Source organism: Lissotriton helveticus, chromosome 2_1 (genome assembly GCF_964261635.1).
Source record: "Lissotriton helveticus chromosome 2_1, aLisHel1.1, whole genome shotgun sequence".
Lineage (NCBI taxonomy): Eukaryota > Metazoa > Chordata > Amphibia > Caudata > Salamandridae > Lissotriton > Lissotriton helveticus.
This window is the reverse complement of record NC_136059.1, coordinates 285116242-285136155: the sequence shown is the minus strand read 5'-3', so window position 1 is coordinate 285136155 and position 19914 is coordinate 285116242. Positions and strand designations below refer to the sequence as shown.

Sequence of the window (19914 nt, the reverse complement as noted above, 5' to 3'; positions counted from 1 at the left end):
TAGTGGTATTGAGACGTATTGAGGTGGGGTTGTCCCCTAGATAACAGTCTCCATTTTTTTTGGTGGGGGGGAGTTTTATATAACATGAACTTGACCTGAAGGTATCAGAGCGCTTTACATGAGCACCAGTTGCGTTACACAAGGACACATTCATTTTTATTGGGCAAGGGGAGATTAAGTGATTTGCCCAGAGCCAAAGGATTTTGAGCATCCCTGCCGAGACTCGATCCCAGTTCCCTAGCTTCGAGGTCGACCGCTCTAGTGGTAAGGCTTTCTAAGGATTTTGTAAGGATTCTAGGAGCAGGTCCGAAACATGCATTGCCCATTGAATGCCATTCGTTTTTTAGAAGGAGATTCATTCTAGCAGGGACCTTAAATACGAACTAACAAAATGGTTCCTATCCAATCATATCAAAGATAATACAGGATGTAGGACAATTTAATTTCTAATTGTTTTCATACCTAGTTCCAAATTCTAGGCGGTCGAGAGTGTACCAGGGCCTACCTTTACCAAAGAGAGCAAGAAGTTCTTCTCTATTAGTTGCAGCACGTTTACTTTAGTACAACCCCAAATCTCAGCACCCTACAATGCTGCTGTGCCCACTTTTTGCTAGTATGTTACTCTTCGCATTTGGCAACCAACTTTGTTCCCAAAGCAGAAACTGCATTTGAAGACTGAGTATGGCTACAGCCTCCTCTGTGTGAACACCAGTCCAGGTTATGATGAAAATGAATACCTCGATAATCAAGTGAATCACTCTCTCAATCTGCCCGTCACCCACGGATGCCTTCTGAGGGGGGTGGGGGGGTGTCAAGGGCAGATTTTATCAGTATACCTTTTGTTTTAGAAATGTTAACGATTATTTCCTTTCACCAATAGTAGCTAACAAATGTATCAATCAACTTATGCTTCGAATTCTCAATTAAGGATGACAAGACTGCATCATCTGCGTAAAGAAAAATATACTTTTGTACTAAGCAATTTTGGGACAACCAAATTGGATTCCTTTAGGTATTCCAAAACGTTATTTACAAATATGCTGAATGGAAGATGTGCTAGTAAACAATCTTGGTGCACTACTGCAGGAATTTCAAAGATATCCCTTTGTTGTGATGCCTTTTACATCCCCAGGTAGATGCCGGTCGATTCCAGAGTGTTAAATTATGATCCACATCAAAGGCTGCTTTTGGATCAACAAGAGTGATATAAGGCATTCTCTTTATAGGAAAATATTTTGCACCTATGGCATATAATTGAAGCACCTAATCCACAGCCATTTTGTAAAACCAGCTTGGGTATCTGCAGTTTGCAGCAATACATATTTGCAGGCAATTAACACCCGCCCAATCATCTTTTCAGCTTCATCCAAAAAGGAGATAGGCCTACAGTTGGCTGGATCTCTACAACTAAATTTATTTTGCTGTGGTATAGCTACTATGATAGCTGATGATCAGGATGAAGGGATGGGATCGGGTGCTAATGCTGAATTGCAGACCTTAGCTAAGATATGTGCTCACAAATTGTAATCTGCTTTAAAGCAGTCCGTAGTGACCTGGTATGAACCAAGTACTTTTTTTGCCTTCTGAGATTTAATGCCATTTCCCTACCTCAGGGAATAATAGAATAATGTTGTTGTGGGATCTGTCTTTGCTTCTGTATGTGATTTTCCGTATAAAGTGGCGGGTTACTCTGCATCACACTTTCCAGAATATAATTGTTTGAAGTGAGATACCCAGTCATTTGTTGCAGTGTGATTATCTAACTTGCTTCTCCCCTGCAATAAGCCCAAGTTACCTGCTCTCAGAATCTTTAACTGTGTTTCGTCTTTGCAGTGCCGTTAAGCTTGTACCATAATCTGGTCTGGTCGTTAATTTTTTATATTACTTATTAGTTTCTTGTAGCTGGCCCTTAGTTCTCAAAAATAGCCCTCCATATTAGCTAGTTGTCGATGTTTTCCATGATGATTGAGAGTTCTTTTGTCCCAACATTCCATGTTGAATCAGTTTTGAGTCATGGCTTTTCACCCTGGGTGATTTTTGTGGTTGTCCGTGTTAGCTGCAATCTTTCCAAACATTACCTCAAACAATTCAAGGACTATACTTTCCTCCCCCTGGATTGCTTCTATAATTGTATCTCAGCACTTTGATTCCTTTGGTTTAATGCACTTTACAAATTTACATTTACATGATGTCACCTTGTTTTTCCACTAGTGGCTTGGTCTCATTGCAGTGTTTCTCCCATGTCCATCTAACTGTCCTGCTGTGCTTGATATAATCTTTAGAGGGTATTTGGCCATATCAGTGCCGGAAGCTGGCTCTCTATATTCTATACCAAAATGAGGTATAGTGTGCAGAGAGTCCAGTGTATCCCCAGAGGCTAAAGTAGATAATACTAATGCTCTCTTTTGTATTAGTGTGGGCAAGCAATTAGGCTTATCAGATGGTAGTGTTAAGTGTTTGTGGTACACAGTGGCAATAAATGAGACACATTCAATAAATAAATAACTACAAGACCAATTTATAAAAATTATACTTGGTTATATTTATGTTGCAGAACCACAGAACTTCGTCATAGGTAAATATGTTTCTCAATAAATATACTTTTCAGTTTCAAAAAGGGACACACTGCAATTTTCAGACTGTGTTGGCAGGGTATGCTGAGATGTGGGTCCCTTGCTCACTTTTGCCACTGGATTCAAGCTAGTCTGGCTGATGAGTGGTGTTACATCCAACCGGGTCCCAGGATGCTTGTTTCCGGTCCAGGGAAGACCTGGCTTGGCAGTTCGATCTCGGCTGTTCCCATGAAGCCAGGGTCAACACTGATTTGTATATGGTTGTGTCTGAACTGAGGTTGTGAAGTGAACTAAAGAACGATGATGGATTCAACCCAGATCTGTGGCAGGGGGTGGATGTCTAAAAAGTTTCAGCACTCTGTCCATCATTTCACTGTGTTCGCCATGAAAAAAACATTCAGAATACATAGGGATAACAATGACTTACAAGACCATTCTTCAGAAGTTAAGATCAGTATTGGGCAAAGTTCAGTTCAGCACCAGCAGTGCACCATCAGCAACACAGGGATAGCTGGTGCAGGTTGCAAGTTCAAGCTTGGGCGGCCAATACAAATCAACTGGGATTGAGGGCAATCTGTCAGAGGCTGCTTACTGGTAAGTAGCAGTGGCTTTGGGGCCAGTCTTCAGGGGTTGAAGCAAGAACTGGATGGAGCCAAAGGCAGCACCAACACTACACCAGTGGCACATGGGCTGCCGGGTGCAAGGTGCGAACACAGCATTGGAAACCAACAGCTGCAGAGGTACGTTGCGATGCTCGGGTACATAGAGACACAATTTGACCTGTTAACCAAAGGCCCAGGATGGACAGGTGCAGGGGTGTCTTTTGGCATTATAACCGGGTTTATTGGAACAGGTCGCGGTTTGGGGGCAAGAGGGTTGTACATTGCAGAGTCTGTAAGCTACATTGAGGAGTCCAAGAGAGATCAGCTTGGACTATGGCTGGAGGCGTCTAGTGCAGAGGTGGAACAAAGGGCAGGCATTGCGGTTCTTCAGGTCACAGAGTCTTTACTTTGAAGTTAAGTGCGTGGTAAACCGTCGGTAGTTCTCTGGAATCTTGATCTTTGTTGAAGGCAGGCAGTCTTCCCATGGCTTTGGAGGTTACTGGGCTGCAGGACGGGGTCGTCTTTTGGTGCAGGATAAGATCAGAGCTGCAGACATTGGGATAGGACTGGGGTCAAGTCAGTTGGTGTCTGCAGTCATCTTTGCGTGTATGACTCTGTAGTGTCCAGCTCTTCCTAGATCGTCAGGAAGCGAAGTTCAGGGTCTGGGGATGCACCCTAAATACTAGATTTAGGTGTCTTACAAGTGAGTCACAGGTATTCACCAATGGGCTCCTTACTTGGGGGTTCTACACCCTCTATTATGCCCACCTCTTGAGGGAGTAGGGCATAGTCCTAGCCCTTTTTTGGATCATTCCCACCATCTTCAAGATGGTGGGCACTGTAAAGCGTACTTCACTTCGCCTCCATCACCTGAGGGGTGGAGTTGGCAGAGAAGGGCACACCTCCTGTTCTAGCTAAGTTTTCCCGTCTGTTCTCCCGCCAAAAAGGGGGTGAGGTCAAGAAGGGGACCTGCTCCCTCCAACAGCAGAGGCTGGGGTCGCATTAAAAAGGCAGCAAGGCTTTTGAAGCTTCCCGCCATCCATGGCTCTTACTGACCAGGGGGAGAGGTGAACACCTCCACTCAGGAAAGGCATTGTTCTTGGCCTCCGAGTGTGCAGGCACTCTCTCCATGAGGTCAGAATAAGACTGGTGGTAGCAGGCTGGTTTAGGCCAGTCAGTAACCACACTGAGGATTGGTAGGTTTCAGGGCACCCATCTAAGGGGTGTGTGTGTGCACTTTTGAAAAATCTGATACTGGAATCCGTGCAGGTTTAGTATGCTGAAATATGTGGTACCAGATATCCCATATTTCAGAGAAGTCATCATGGAGCTGTTGAACTCATTATGACAAGTGCCCAGCCCATGTACTTTGGCTTCCTTTGTCACTTGCAATATCCAAGAATCGACAAGGATATTGCAGGGGCATATCCGCTCATGCAAATATGTTCTCACAGGAGATATATTTCACCCTGCCTTAGGGCGAAGGCCTGCTACAGGGGTGTCTTGCCCATATCTCCTGCAGTGTCTATGTGCCTTGCACACAGGAATATATGTCATGTCGACTCTTAAGTTTTCTCTGCACAAAGACACGCAGCCTGCAATGGCAGAGAACATAGCTTTAGTGAGGGGTCCCTGAGGTGGCACAACCAGTGCTGCAGTCCCAGAGGACCATCTTCAGTACCCATGCCCTAAGTACCCGGGGTCCACCTACTATGGACTTCCAAGGGTAACAGAAGTGGTGCCAATTGTGGTATACTTTTAGGGAAAGAACACTGGCACTGAGAACCTAGTAAGCAGGGACCCAGTACTCTTCATTCAAAGTTGCATCAAAAGCCAGGCAAAAAGTGTAGGGTTACTGCAACAGAAACCCACTTTTCTACAATCAGTGATTACATTTTTAGAGCTAAAACAATCACTAACCTGTCTGGGCTGACCAGAAGTGGATTGTGATCACTTTCTAGTTTTGTCGACCATCCTTTTCCAACCTTCCATGTTGATTAGGATATAATCTGTCAAGGATGGACTACAGTTTAGCAGAGTCATAAATCTTTTCCTTCTGTAGGTTTGTCTTTTCTCCAGATTTACATGTCTCGGGCCCCCCCAAACTCACATCCTCTTCAAAGACTGCATCTTCAGTTCTCCCCTTGGTAGGGTGTGGGGATTAAACTCTCCTCACAATAACAGCGTATGGTGTTCTTGAGATTTTCTTTCCTTTTAAGCTGCCCCATGATATTTTCCAATATCTGTGATCACCTTTTTCCCAGAGCAGGAACCCAGGGGTATATAAACACTCAAAATGTCCACAATCTCCCTTGGTGGTGTGGCTCTAGTCAACTGTATATGTAGAGCATATAATGATGCTTTTCGAACAGGTTGTTGCTGTATATTGCATTGGAGTTTGGTTGAAACTAAAAGTTCTAGCCTGTCTATTGGTCGACCGCTGTTTTTTTTTTTAAAATTATGCATATGAAATTCTGTAAACTCATCTAATGTAATCTCCCTTAACAACCACATCCCATAAAAAAAGGCATTTATCTGCAATGAATAATTGCCCGCCAATCCAGCTTGTTTATTTTTTAATTCAGACCTGCAACATTCCAGGTTGCAGGTCTGAATTAAGTAGGTTATTGGTATTTTAATCCGGGATCTCTACTGCTCCTTGTATGTTGTCAGTAGACGTGGCTGATATCTAGTTTACCAGATAAAATGTGTCACTACATTTATTGGATGCTGCTGGAAATCGACAACCCTAGCAAAGACCCCATTCCTGCAAAAGAGGAAGACCCACAATCCCAGAAGTTTGGTCTGTGTTGCTCTGGCTGGCCAGATAAACAGTTGAAAAGAAAAGGGACACAAATGCTGTTATAATGTAGTTAGTGTCAATGTCACAAAGTCAGGTGTATGGGTCATGTTTGGTGCACAGGTCAACATTCTAACTTAACAAGGTGGGAAAGCTGATCTGTGGGAACAAATATGTAATCTTGATAGACCAGGGCAGGGGAAAACCCTAGACTTTGGTAATCATAAATTCAAATTTATATGGCACCTGAGATTGTTTAATGTGACCACCGTATTCCAGTTATGATAGGTGTCTATTTGTTAAGGTCGATTATGGACACATGGTACGGATGTTTGGTGGTACAAGGTACAGTAATGAGACATTTGGCTGCTAGTTTCTTGGGATGGAGTCTAGACAAGTCACTGAGACTTTTCCTGATAAGACAATTAATAATAAACAAAACAACACTTAAATCTGTGGCATTTGGACTGTCAAAGAGTTGTTTTGCAGTGACGTGGAAGGGCAGGATAATGCCACCTGAGGTCTTTTGGCTTCTATACATGAACAATTAGGCAAGCAAGGGGGCACATAAGGAGAATGGTAGTTGAAAAAGATGTGTGATCCGTTTTATGGTGCGTGGGTGGTGTGACATGTACGGTTTCATTGAATCACTGGATGAGGACACTAATCTCATATGCCCCTGATTCTGTTGGCGTAATTCATCTAAACTATTGGTTTACAAAATGTGGTGTTGAAAATTGTGTTAGCAGACGATTGCCATGACTGACACTCAAATGCATTACAAAACTATCTTAACGGTTGAGGTGCAGTGCCAGCTTGATGTTCTTTTGTTATGTGCTTTGCCTATTTAGGACCCTAGATCTCTATCTGAAGGCTCTTGTTCATATATTACCATCATTTTGGCATTAAAACCAAAATATTTTCTCAGGCACTGCAAAATGGAAATAGAGCTTCCAGTTGATGTAAAGAATTGGGTGGAGCAAGGACCAAACTCATTCTGGAGGGGACCAAATGTGATTGACAATCTGGAATAAAGCTGCAAAATCATCCAGATGTGCATAATGGTGCTATGGGTTTAAATATAAGCCACTGCATTCTATGTTTCTCTAGTAGTCTTTTTGGTGGTACCAGGCTCATTGAGTGTAGTGACCTGTGAGCAGATCTGACTTTGAAGATGAGATTCTATTAAGCTTTGTTAACTTAGCTGGGGTGGTGGTGGTCGGTGATGTATGAAACATTCAGCATCCTTAGTAATTGATGAAGCAAGGGTAAAATGAAGACGTTCCTGGTGTGCCAAGGTGCAGCCAGAGTCCAAAATAGAATTTGTGCTGGCCCCGGATCCACATTCTAATTGTCCATCCTTTGTGATGATTTTTTGATGTGAAAGACTCTGATGTAGGTTCAGGTCACAAGCCAAAGACTGTTCCGCAGTGATGAATCTGTTTGGTTGGATATCTCCTTAAATACTATTTTTAGGAATGAAAATGCTCCTCCTGGGCGCAGGTGCTGCTGGAAATAGAAAAGTTGCCAATTAGTTTATCTCTCGTGGTTGGTTCTTACAGAGATAAACAGGCATATGTGGGTGTTGCTGAGTTTTTCGTCAGCAGTGTAGAAATATGCAGTGTCTTTAATGTAGTTCTGGTTTTTAACTGATCTACTTAATGTAGTTCTGGTTTTTCACTAATCTACTCTGAACTTTCCTTAGATTTAGTTGAAAAATGTATAAATTCACTAAGCCCAGTCATCAGAGGCCACACTCCCAGCCCCTATGGAGTAGGAAATCTCTCTATGCTTTCAGGGGCTGATTTGCTTTTCACCCCCATAACAATCAATGCTGAACTGAGACATTTTAGTTCTGTTAATGATAGACTGCCTGGTACTGCTGTTTCACAGCTTTGCGGCACTTGGTTCAACAGCAGAGCAGTCCCAAGGCTCCAGTATTGGGCAGAATGTGCGTTAGTTAGTAGGGGTGCATCAGAAGAGGCTTGGTCTTGACACCAATCTTCCATTCATGTTGGCAGGGAGATAAAGAGAATCCAGGATATCTGAGGTGGTGGTTCCTAGCTTGAAATTGTATATGAAGATTATGGATGCATAACAGTTTCAAGTTGCTCAACTATAAAGTAAGGCCTTTACCTGGCTCTTACACACGCTCATCTTTTGCAGCAGCGCGAGTAAGGGCATTTTCATGGCATTTGATTTGATGTAATCTAAAATGTCTTGCAACAAATCCTGTGCTTGCCAAATGGCTACAATCCTAATAATCCAGTTGCTAACCACTTTGTTGCGGCCATTTTATCCCATGTGATGCCGCTTTACTCATCCTCTTAGAACAAAAGGGTAGCTTCTGCAGAAGGTGTAATCTTCATGAGTGCTTATAGGAAACAAACCCTGAAAAATCTGTTTTTATAAGCTGTGTATTCCTTAAACTTTTCAAAACTCGCAAATGATGTGGAATTTCAAAAATCCTATGATTACTTTTTACGACTTGATCTATCTAGGCTCTAAAATATGTCATGCTTGTCTGCTTATACAAAGTTTAAAAAAAAATGTAGAAGAGGTTTAAAGGTTGGTAGAATGACTGGAAGCCACCATGCTATTTCAGGCTCACTTTAACAGTGCTACTGTGGTCTGGCTGAAGCTATCCTTTGCTCCACCCCATTTTATCACTGCAAACCACTTACTACAGGAAGATTTGGAGGCTGCGTTACCTATGCTGCAAATGACAGCTTCTCTACCTATAGGGCGTAACAAATATTGGCAGCGTGGCTACTATTGTGAATTTATACAGAAAAATGATTGGGCCGACCTCTGAAGAAACTGTAGGTCTGCCTTAAGCTGTGTAATATTCTGAATGTCATTACTTCTAGGCTTTGAATTTTTTACCAATCCATTTGCCGGGGAATGATTTTCAGAATGAATTATCAGCCACGTTTGCTGAAGGAAAGAGAAAAATCAGGCTGGAAGGTACCTGATCAGCATCTTAATTTGCAGGTATTATAGAACATCTGTTATTTATGGCGAGGGAGCAGCACATTAATCATTAAAGTCATGGAGGAATATTTTATTTAATTGCATTGATGTTTATGTACGATTATTTGCCTTGATTAAGCAGGTGCGGATAGCTGTTTTCCATAGTGCATGGTGTCAAATAGATAAATTTGGCTCATTTAACGTTTCCTCTCTATCTGACTGGATCTTCTTAGTGTTTGTCAAAAATGGCATATCTAAGATGATGAGCAAGCTGAAAACCTGCATGCACTAACCCCTGGAGGTATAGCACATTGCTTTCTATTTGACGGTGGCAGCCTCACGCCTTCCTCAGTTACACGTGGACAGTGCATGCAGAAAGGTCTTTCCTGAGTCATTCTGCCACACGCAGGAGGAAGTGATGGAAACTGCAGTAACATAGACATGAATGTATTTATTGTAACCTTGGGGTGTAGCCTTAAAATCATTTAGGAAAGCATAAACAATCCTAGTGGGCAATAGTAAGAAATCTACCTGGCAAACCAAAGAGGAGACTGGTCGAAGACGTGCATTTAGTTGTGGGTGGGATTACACACACAATTTAGTCAAGGGGACTCCCCTCTGGTAAGTCAGTTCTTTTCTTTAAGTGTGTCCTCTAACTACCTGGCTTGTAGCTTGGTCAAGCAGACGGGCAGCTTTTTAGAGATTCATAACTGGTGTGGAAGCATGTAGATTATGGGATAATTACTGGTTGTGGTGCACTTCTTTCCTGACAAGAGACCCAGACTCCAGGGCTGTAAGTAGACTAAGAATTTAGTGACTAATTTTGTGCACCCGAAGAATCTGCTACTCATTACGTAAGTGTGTCCCTCTTCTGATACCTAGGAAAATCGACTGCTACGTTTTAATAGATTTTATTTGTGAGAATTTGTAATAAAAATATAGAATTTCTCTTCTAATTGCCACACACAAGACCGTCTGTGTGGTTCAATACAACAATTACCCCGAATCTCCAGATTAGTACAATTCTATATCTATACTGTATAGGTTTTCCGGGGATGAAGCATCCATAGTGATGTTTGGTGTGCAACTCGATGTAGCCTTTACCCGTGTACTGGTGAAAAGTGAGAATTGCTGCTGTGAAATACTCCACAATCACTGATATGGCATAGAGAAGGAAGAGCGAGTTTGTTACAAGGACAACTGAAACAAATGTCCTAGGTAGGTTGGTCATTTCTATTGAGCAAGAGCCAAAAATTTGTGAACAAAATATAATTGAATATGAAATCTCCACCAGGCACAAATGATGGCAAATCAGGAACTAGATATTTCCCTGTCAGTTTAAGCGGTCTGTAGAGTCCCTTAAAAGTCCCAAAGGCCAGCTCCCCTTTGGGACTTTCAAGGGACTTTTAAACGGACAGGGAAATGTCTAGTTCTTGATTTGCCATCATTTGTGCCTGGTGGAGGTTTCATATTCAACTATATTTTGTTTACAAATTTTTGACTCTTGCTCAATTGAAATGACCAACCTACCTAGGACATTTCTTATGTTCCTCTGCCTACGTGTACATCGAAATAAGAATAAGCGTTTTAACTCTGCTGAGAAGAGCAGTCAAGAAGGGCACAGAGATACTGTGTACAATGTGTTTTGCAACAATCATGAGTAACTGTCTGCTTCAAGGCAAATGTAACGGGTCCTCGTGCGGGTATGCTAGGGTCCAGGGAATGCACTAAATAATTGAGGCCACAGACACACTATAGCTTACAGACTCAAAATCCATGTGCGGTCTTGGCCCCTTTACTATATAGCCTCTGGCCATGTCTGGCCAGAGAATGTACATGGTGCTATATCCGGGTCATCTTGGCACTGTGGGCTGTGCTTAAGTCATTACATCCCTCCCCAACTTGGCCACAACCTCTGCTTGACAGACAAAGTCTCTAAGTCTTTGGCTTGGCTGTGGATTTGGCCTCCAGTTGTAGCGACCATCTGTGCCTCCAGATTCCTGCTCCGGTTGGGGGCTTGCTGCAGAGCCATCTCTGGCACTCAGTGGTCCAGAAGTGGGGTGAGTTGATGGAACTTTTCCCGGGTCAGATAGTGAGCACAGGCCCTTCTTAGCGACTACCTCATCCTCTGATTGGGGGTCATGCCGATTGGCCCATCCTGGCAGTGACCATGGTGTTAGTCACACGGGCGATTGTCTACGTGCCGGGCTCAAATAGTGTCAAGAACTTGCACCCTGGCCTTCGATCCTTATTAGCACTAGGTCTCCTGGCAGTTGTTGTTGGGACTTGGAATGCCTCTTCAGGCCCACCCACTCATTGGCAGAGCACCTGCTGGTTTATACAGGCTTTGCACACCATTGGTGGGAGATTTGGATGGTGTCCCACTTGTGCACGTTCAACGTCAATACCCAGGGGGACCAGTGTGTAAGTTGTCCCTCGGTACTCTCACAGGAATTGGTGTAGGTTGAGTTCAGGATTAGAGCCTCCTGCCATTGCAATACTGGGAGTCTTGTTCAGTGTGTGCATAAAACGCTTAACCTCACCGTTGGCTTGTGGCCACTGCAAAGTGATGCAGCAGTGTTTTTTATGCCTAAGGCTGTTAGCAGGTCTTTGAACTCTGGCCTGTAGTCCGTTCTTATTTCCTGTGGGAGGCAAAACAGGTCAGAGGTTTTTTCCAGCACTGGCGCAACATTCGTGAAGGCCGTTGACTCCACCACTTTGACTCTGGGGCATTTAGAGTAACTGTTGATTATCACTACTGTGATCCACCCATCTGGGAAGCTCCCGAAATCAAGGCTTTTCTGGGACTATGGGGTTGTGCACGGCTCCTCAGTGATGATAGGCGCTGGGGCTTCAGGAAGACTGGTGAGCTGGCATGATGGACACTGCGTCATGAACGCATCTACTTTTGCATCGAGACCCGGGAACCAGACAGTCTCTCTCATCCGAGATTTTATCTGGACAGTCCCTTGGTGGCCTTCATGAGCAAGCGTGGTTACTTAGAGTTGGAGACTTTCGGGGATCACGATGTGTGCTCCTTTCAATATAAGGCCTTCGGCTGTGGCACTTAATTCATTGTGTATTCTCCATATCTTCCCAGGTGTTCTTTTTCTGGGCCATGCCAGTTGTTGGCATCTCGCAGGAAGTTCTGCCACGAGCCTTGTTGTAAAGCATCCATGACTTTCATCATGGCCGGGTCGGCTTTGGTTGCTTCACTGATTTCTGGAATATTGAGTGCTGGGGGGGCATGTTCCTTGAGACACTACACTTGCATACTCCTCCATGGTGCCTGTGCTGTCATGGTGGTCATCCACAGGGGATGGTGGGTGATGGAAAAGAAAGTCAGTCAGGTTCCTTGACCCTTGGCGATAGACAATTTTTTTATTTGGTAATGTTGCAGCTGGATGGCCAACCATTTAATCCGCAGTGGAGGTTGTGGTGCTGTGCAGCAGAATAAGGGGACAAGCGGTTGGTAATCGGTGACATCGCAGAACAGCCGTCCGCTGAGGTAAAGGTGGAAGTGACCACACACCCACTTGATGGCCAATACCTCTTTCTATTTGCGAGTATTGATCCTCCTTCGGTGTGAGCGCTTTACTGGTGAATGCAAATGGTGTCCACTTGCCTGGTTCCACCTCTTGGGTGAGCACAGCTCCTAGGCCCACAGGGCTGGCGTTGACCCAACAGTTCAATGTGCCTCTATTAGAGTCGAAGTAGGCCGTTGTTGTTTTGCTGAGGAGTGCTTCCTTGATATTTTGGAAAGTGTCTGTTTCGCTGTGGCCCCACCTACACAGAGCGTCTTTCTTGGTGAGAGCTTGTCGAGGCTTGGCAATGGTCACCAGGTTCAGAATGAACTGGCCACAGTAGGTGGCCATTCCCAGGCAGCTACGTACTTCTGACACTGTGGTTGGAGCCTCTGCTTGCTTGATCGCGTGGGATTTGCGGGCATCCACCTGGACCCCTTCTTGGTGGAAGACATAACCGAAGAACTCATTGGAGTTCTGGAAGAATGAGCACTTGTTCCATGGAGGGTGACCCCCATGATCGGCTAGTGTTTTCAACTCTGCTCGAAGGTGCCGGCGATGTTATTCAGCTGTCTTTGAGTGATTCAGGATGTCATCACTTACATTCATGACTACTTGTAAGTCGGTCAGGGTCTCCCGGATTGCATCTTGGAAGACCTCGGTCTTGGAGGAAATTCCAAAGTTCAGCCCCTTGTAATGGCGTAGACCGAGGTGCATGGAACATGTTGTGATATAGCGACTGTCCTCCATCAGCATCAGTTGGTGGTACCCGGCGTTGAGGTCCAGCTGCTTGGAGAACCACTGTGAGCCATTTAGGACTACAATTATTTCATCCATCGTTGGACTAGAAATGAGTCTTCTACTTGGTGTCAGTGAAGAGGTGACTTCTTAGAGGCTCCTCAGGGTTCTTTGTCTTCCATGGACAGTTGCCTTACCAATTTCGATGGGATCCGCATCCCTCATGCGCCTAGGCCTCTGGGCTCATCTCTACATTTGGTGGCAAAGTGGTTGAGGGTGCCACACTGCGAACATGACTGCCCCTGTGCCGGGCATTCTTCGAGGGGGTGTTCTTCACGCCCACAATACACACAGCGGGACTCGGATAGAGGGGCTGATTGTCTGGGCTTGTTTCCCCCGCCTCATGCACGGAACGCATCGGTATGTTCTGTCTTCGCTGATGTACTTTTTCAGGCTGCTGCATGATGGCTAGGTCCATTTCTATGACCCTTGTAGTCGATGGGTCAAGGGGCCCGGCCAAGATGAGGTTGTCATCCAGGGTAATGTTTGGCTGTCATACGATGAGGCCCCTTAGTGTTTTGTTCCTACAGCCTTGTATAAGTTCCACCCTTACTTTCTTATGTTGGTCATCCGCTATGCACCTGCTGGCTAGTTCCCACAGGCATACGTAGAATGTGTCCATGGACATCCCCCCTCCCACACATTGTCACGCTTGATGGAACTTGAAGCGCTCGTAGTCCGGGTTAAGTTGCGGGTCAAAATGCGCATTGAGCAACCTAACCGCTGCATCATAGTTGGTTGCAACCCCAGTGTCGGGCAGGTGTCTAACCAGCTTGTAAATTTGCTCCTCCGTATAGTGGCGCAGGAATGATTCTTTTGACGACGCCATCGGTCTCACGAGTCGTGACAAAATGGTTGTCCAACCTGCTGATCCAAGTCTTCCAGCAAGGTGACACAGTGGCAGAGTCCACAAGTTCCCTGAAGGGGGCAGAGTGCTGACCAGCATATGTTGGGGCATGGCCAGAGCGGGCCTTGTAGGGGGGGCATGCCATTGATGGCCTCATCAGCTATGGCTACAGAATCTCGTAAGTGCAGTTGGCATAGTTAGGAAAGAGAGACCTTGTGTCGACCAAAGCTTGATAACCGCAGGGAAGTGAGGCCTGGTGGCATTCTTGCAGGACCCAATGCTTTTTTATAATTACCACAGAGAAGGGCAAAAGTCTTACAGTAACCGGTGCTTGTTTATGGGCACCAAAGAGAATGGTGCTAGACTCAGCGAGCAACAGGGCTTCAGCCAGGGCAGCCGTGGAGCAAGCGGCAGGCAGGACAACCCTCTGGATTCTGGAGCAGACAATGCGCTCAGTCAGGGGGGAGGAGGGGAAAGCCACTCCTGAGCACTTTTGTTGGCAGTGAGTGGCGCTGTGTGCAGGGTCGGCTGTGTCCATAGGGGTGAATCCAACCACACAGTCAGTGACTCACCCTGCACAGATGGAGTTGGAATGGAGTCAGCATGCCAGGAGAAGTTCCGCACAGCGAGATCTGCACAGATTACGGGGACCGAAGGCTGTGCAGCCCGGACGCACATGCTGGCGACTTGGATCAGGTGGGGCCAGCGTAGTTTCAGGGTGATCACTGCGAACTGCAGATAAATTAGTAGGGCTAGGTGGTGGATTGGAAAGGCCCACCCTCGTTGCTAGTGTAGTGGCCCTTGTGCGGGTGTGCTAGGGAAGGTGCTAAATAATTGGAGCCACTGACTGTATAGGTATGGGCTCAAAAACGTTGTGTAGTCTTAGCCCCTTTATTATATAGCATCTGGCCATGCCTGGCCAGAGGAGATACATGGTGCTATAATCGCGGGTGGTGCTCAAGTCATTACAATCAGCAGAAGACACAGTTGATGGTTGCAGGCCACCCAGTGACCATGCTGAAACATCCAGGTGCTGAAATCAAAAAGAAAAATAATGCTGCAGAAAACAGCTGTGTTTTATCCTATTTATTTGTATCCAAGGCTTAAGAAAACTGAAGTGCACACCCCTGTTTGGGTCGAGCCTGGGCAGCGCATGCGCTGCGAGACATGCTGTATTGAGGCACGGCATAGAAGCTCTGCCCATTTCCTGCCCATCTTTTCAATTGGCTCCTCTTACTGTCCTTGCGAAATGGTTTCTTTTCATTTGTAAATAGGCTTAGTAGTCCCTTCTTGGAACCGCCTTTGTTCGCATTTGTAACCTTGTATAACGACTGGACTTTTTACTTGTGTTGTTACACGGTCTGCTTTATAAGTCGGTGAGCACTATTTTCTTTAATGATCTTCCCCTATAACACCAACAACATCGCAGCAGGCCGCCTGCTTTTAAAATATTTCTATTTGAATTATAGTGTGGTCTGTTTTAACTATAGCGGTCGCTCTTATTTAATTTACAGCGCGGGCCGCTGTGTATTTAGTGGCTGCGCTTATTTCATTAACAGCGTGGGCCCCTTTTAACTTTAGCAGCAGCGCTTATTTATTCCATTAACAGCGTGGGCCGCTTTCACTTTAGCAGCCGCGCAACAGAACATTTTTTAATAAATTCACTTTTTATTCACGTTAGGTGAAAGCGCACCATATGCACTTTCACTTTAATGTTGGCCGCGCCAATTTCTTTAGGTGCTGCTCGCTGTAACCTGAATACGGCAAGCAGTGTCTAAAGAAAGGGGCGCGGCCACTATAAGAGTGATCTCACATTTGCGAGAGTTTGAGCTATTGGCATTAAAAATGACAATGCCTTTTATATATGTGTTGCTTTAAAAAAAATATATAAGTAAAAGGCATCGTCATTTCCAATGCCAATAGCTTAAATGCTTTAAATGCAAGACCTATTAGATTAAAAATGCTTGCTAAACATTTGTTTTGACCTCTTGTGTTAGTATTGTAGGTATTCTAACCCAGTGACAAGACTATTTTATTTCTTTTTCGATTTTGCTTTGATACTTGTTTTTAGGAACTTCAAATAATATTTTAGTTCTTTAATCAATGGTGGTGTTAACCAGGTAGTAAGAGAGACCATATTTGAATTCAGTATTTGAATTTGGAAGGCTGCTTTTTAACAGGAACTTATATTCATCCGGAAATGTAGTTTCAAGATATTTTTGATTTTCATAGAAATTATTATGTACCTTCTATGAGTTAATTTTCTGTATATTTTATATTGACTTCCTTTGTCCGAAAGTCTTGATTAGCTCAAAGTTACTAATAAGCACACTCTAAACGATTCTGTTTCTCTCACCTATGCTTTGATATTTCCTGTGCATTTGAGGTGTCATCTCTTTCAGCGTTCTTTCTGCTCTCTTTCTGTTAGCTTACCTTTCAGCTTTTTGTCCCTCCCTTTTATTCCTTTTGCACTCCATCCCTGTGTCTTTAGTTCTACTTCTTTGCTTTGCTCTTAACTGCCGATCCCAACTGTGCCTTTTCTTCTCCCTCCCCTCCATCTCTTTTTTTGTTATTTTGTCTGTGGTTTGGAGGTCCTTTACGTATGTGTTTTTGCTCTATCTCATTATTTCCTTTGATCTACCGCCCAATTATGGTTTTGTCCTTTGTACTGCTTGGGTCCACACCTGCTCTTTACCTTTGGTGTTCCCTTTCCATTGTTCGTTTGGTGTCTTTGGTGTCCATCATTATTGTGCCTGTAGCTCCCCATCTTCTCTACAGTTTGCTCTTCTTCCTCTGGGCATTTTATTTGCCCTTACAATTGTGCTAATTGATTTTCATCCTTGGTGTGCTTTTCTTGCCTACTTGCTTTGTACCTCTTTTGTCTTTCCACCTTAAGTTTTGATCTCTCTCCCCTCTGCCTAATTCCCCTTGTACCACTCATTCCTTTGCCTGCTGTAATTGATCGCTGCTTCCCTTCTGCACCTTGTCTCTCCTCCTCATTTACTTTTTCTTATTCCCCTCAACGTCCCCCTTTTTGGTGCTTCCGACCCTACGTTGTCAGCAAGAACACTCAGAATTACCAGTGTATGCGAGCCACAAATCTTTTCCAGCTATCACTAATACACATTAATTGCAGTTTCCAGTTAGTTCACCCAAAGTTAGTAGTACATCCAAAAGCCATTTCACTGCTAGTTCCCACTAAGCTCCATGACTGCCATGTTGTCTATTGGTGCGAAGCAACAGGTAGAATATATTTTTCTGCGCTAAATTATGGTTTTCCTCAGGTGTCTTTGCGAAACCTTTGAACCAAATTGTTTGCACCGCACCAATAAGTGGTACCTCTGTACGTCTTGGTCTGTACAAATGTGTGTTTCCCTTCCCTTCCATTAGCTCTCCTTTCCTTTTTGCTTGGATTTCTTACTGAGGTTTGGCTTAAACGGTTAAGCTAAAATATGTGAGGAGTTATTTTTAAATGTATAACCCCCTACCCAGAATGTTCTCTGGGAAGTGGAGGCAGCAGGGAGGTATGGATGAGAGCAATAGGACTGGATCAGTCTCAGTCAATAGACTTCCTGAGTTTCTCTGCCAGCACAAAGCTTTGGGGTCAGAAGGGATTATAGGAAGGACTGGACTGTGAAGGTTTCCCAACTTCCTTTGCAGCCCTTTGTACTTACACTTCACCGTGAACACCAGTCTCGAGTATTAGCAAGTGGGCATGGTTAGTGGAAGTTTTTTAATTTCCCAAACTCTTGCCTGACCACTCCCACCTGCTGATCCTCAGTAGATGACCAGGGAGTTGATGAAAAAGCCTCACTGAGGTCCTGAATTCCATCTAACATCACCACGTCATCCGGCGCAAATCAATGAGGTAGCCAAGACGTTAGCAATGTTCTGTCTCCTGAAGTGGCAGTGTGCATCATCCTTGCTTGAGAAAACATCACACCCTTCACGTACACCCTCCCACACCCCTAGGGCATATACACACGCCATAATTATGTTGTCTGGGTATGCTAGGTTATAAACAAGAAAGGGATGGTGTGCTGGCCTTTGCAAATTCCTAGCAGTAGCACATGGCCTGCAACCACACCTCAATAGTTTGTTCTACTGTCCTAAAAAATACAAGTGTGTGAATTCGCCGTACTTCCAATTTTACAACTTCACACGTGTTAAAACGTTGCTAATCATTCGAATTCTTGTTCTAGATAACCATTTTATGCAGATAGGGCTATTTTACTTCAACCCCCCATCCCCGGGCCAATAACAATTGTGTACACAAATTGAGTTTAGTTACATTGCTCTGTAACTGACACAAAGGGGCTTTTATCGGTGCTTCAATGTTATCCTCATCTTAGTTTCTAGACCCCTCAGGGTACCATGTACTGTTAGCTATGCATTAACGTCTGACAATAAGAATCGCTGTTCAATTTTAGTGGGATAAGGTTCGCATCTGTTTTTCAATCTTCTTTAAAGACTTGGCATACATACATATTAATGGCATCATCACTTCAGCTATGTTGTGTTTTTTTATTCCAGTATTTTAATGCAAATGTTTAAATTCTGAGAAAATGCTTAGGACTACAACAATAATGTCAGTTCTTAAGCATTTTGTGTTGTCGGCAGCCATTCTGCCAAGTGGTCTCAAGATACTATGTTACATTTATTTGAAAAACGTCTTCATAAAGGATATGCAAAACAATACCTATTTTTCTAATGTTTTTGCTATCTTCAAGGTAATAGGTAAACGCTGTAGCTTCTTCCTCCTAAGAGGGCCAAAAAATGATGGGTCGAAGTGCTAAATCCAGCATTGATTAACTACTAAAAATTCCTCAATGTAACATTACGTGACATTATTTTAGAAAATAGGTGTCTCTGCTTCTAATCTGTACTGAACTGAATCTGAATGTAAATGATTTTTTAGTTGTGTTAAAGGAGCAGTCCAGCCCTGTTTGCAGGGTTGTTTCTACTCCACAAGGGCCCACAGGAAACCCAGGCGTGGATGTGTTGGCCTCCATGGTGAGATTTGGCTTGAGACCCTAAGGTAACTTGTGTTCCCTTACAGATGTGAATTGGCCTATGAGCTGAGGCTGGACTGCTCCTTTTGGGACAGCCCAAAAATAATACCTCTTTTGCTCATAGTCTTGACTGTAACGTGGAGGACTTTTCAATGGTTAAGATGTGTTGGCTCAATTAATATCTCGGCTGACTTATCAACACTCGAAGTGAACTCTTAAACACATTCTTGCTCCTCTCTCTGCCTCCTGCAAATTTACCCATGCAGTCCTGGTTTTACTTTTTTTCTGTCATCATTAACTGCACTACATCTTTAGGCGTTGTTATAAATACACTATTTAATTTAGTCACCCCTATTAACATCGTGGCCAAATATTTTCAATTTCTGTTGTAATTACTGCGAGGAATAAAATTGTGCATGCAGGAACAAGGAATTCAGTTTGTAGGGCAGGCACTAGTCCTGTCCACATTTGATAACCATAACTAACTACTCATGGGAATTCAAAAATAAACCAGACCCCTTTAAAGGCAACACTTCAAGCTGCAGCTCCACACGATACCCAGTGCACATTTTATAATAAGAATAACATCACTCATGTGCTCGCTGTGCCTTAATGGCTATCATAGATGCCAGGTGCATATCATAATTCACACAGGCTTGCCTCAAAAACTCCACACCTCTGACAGTACCAGTGCAACAAAGAACTTTGAGACCTTCCGTTTAGAAACTCTGTTTTTCATGAACAAAATCACATTAATACAGTTCTTTTCTGGATGTGCTCCGGTA

The 19914-nt window shown here is 44.0% G+C and overlaps 1 protein-coding gene across 1 annotated transcript in view; it reads left to right on the top strand.

Annotated features, from left to right (window-relative positions):
* The window catches only part of CCDC68 (coiled-coil domain containing 68), a 219396-nt gene that overhangs the window by 172905 nt on the left and 26577 nt on the right, over nucleotides 1–19914 (top strand). The window lies entirely within an intron of this gene.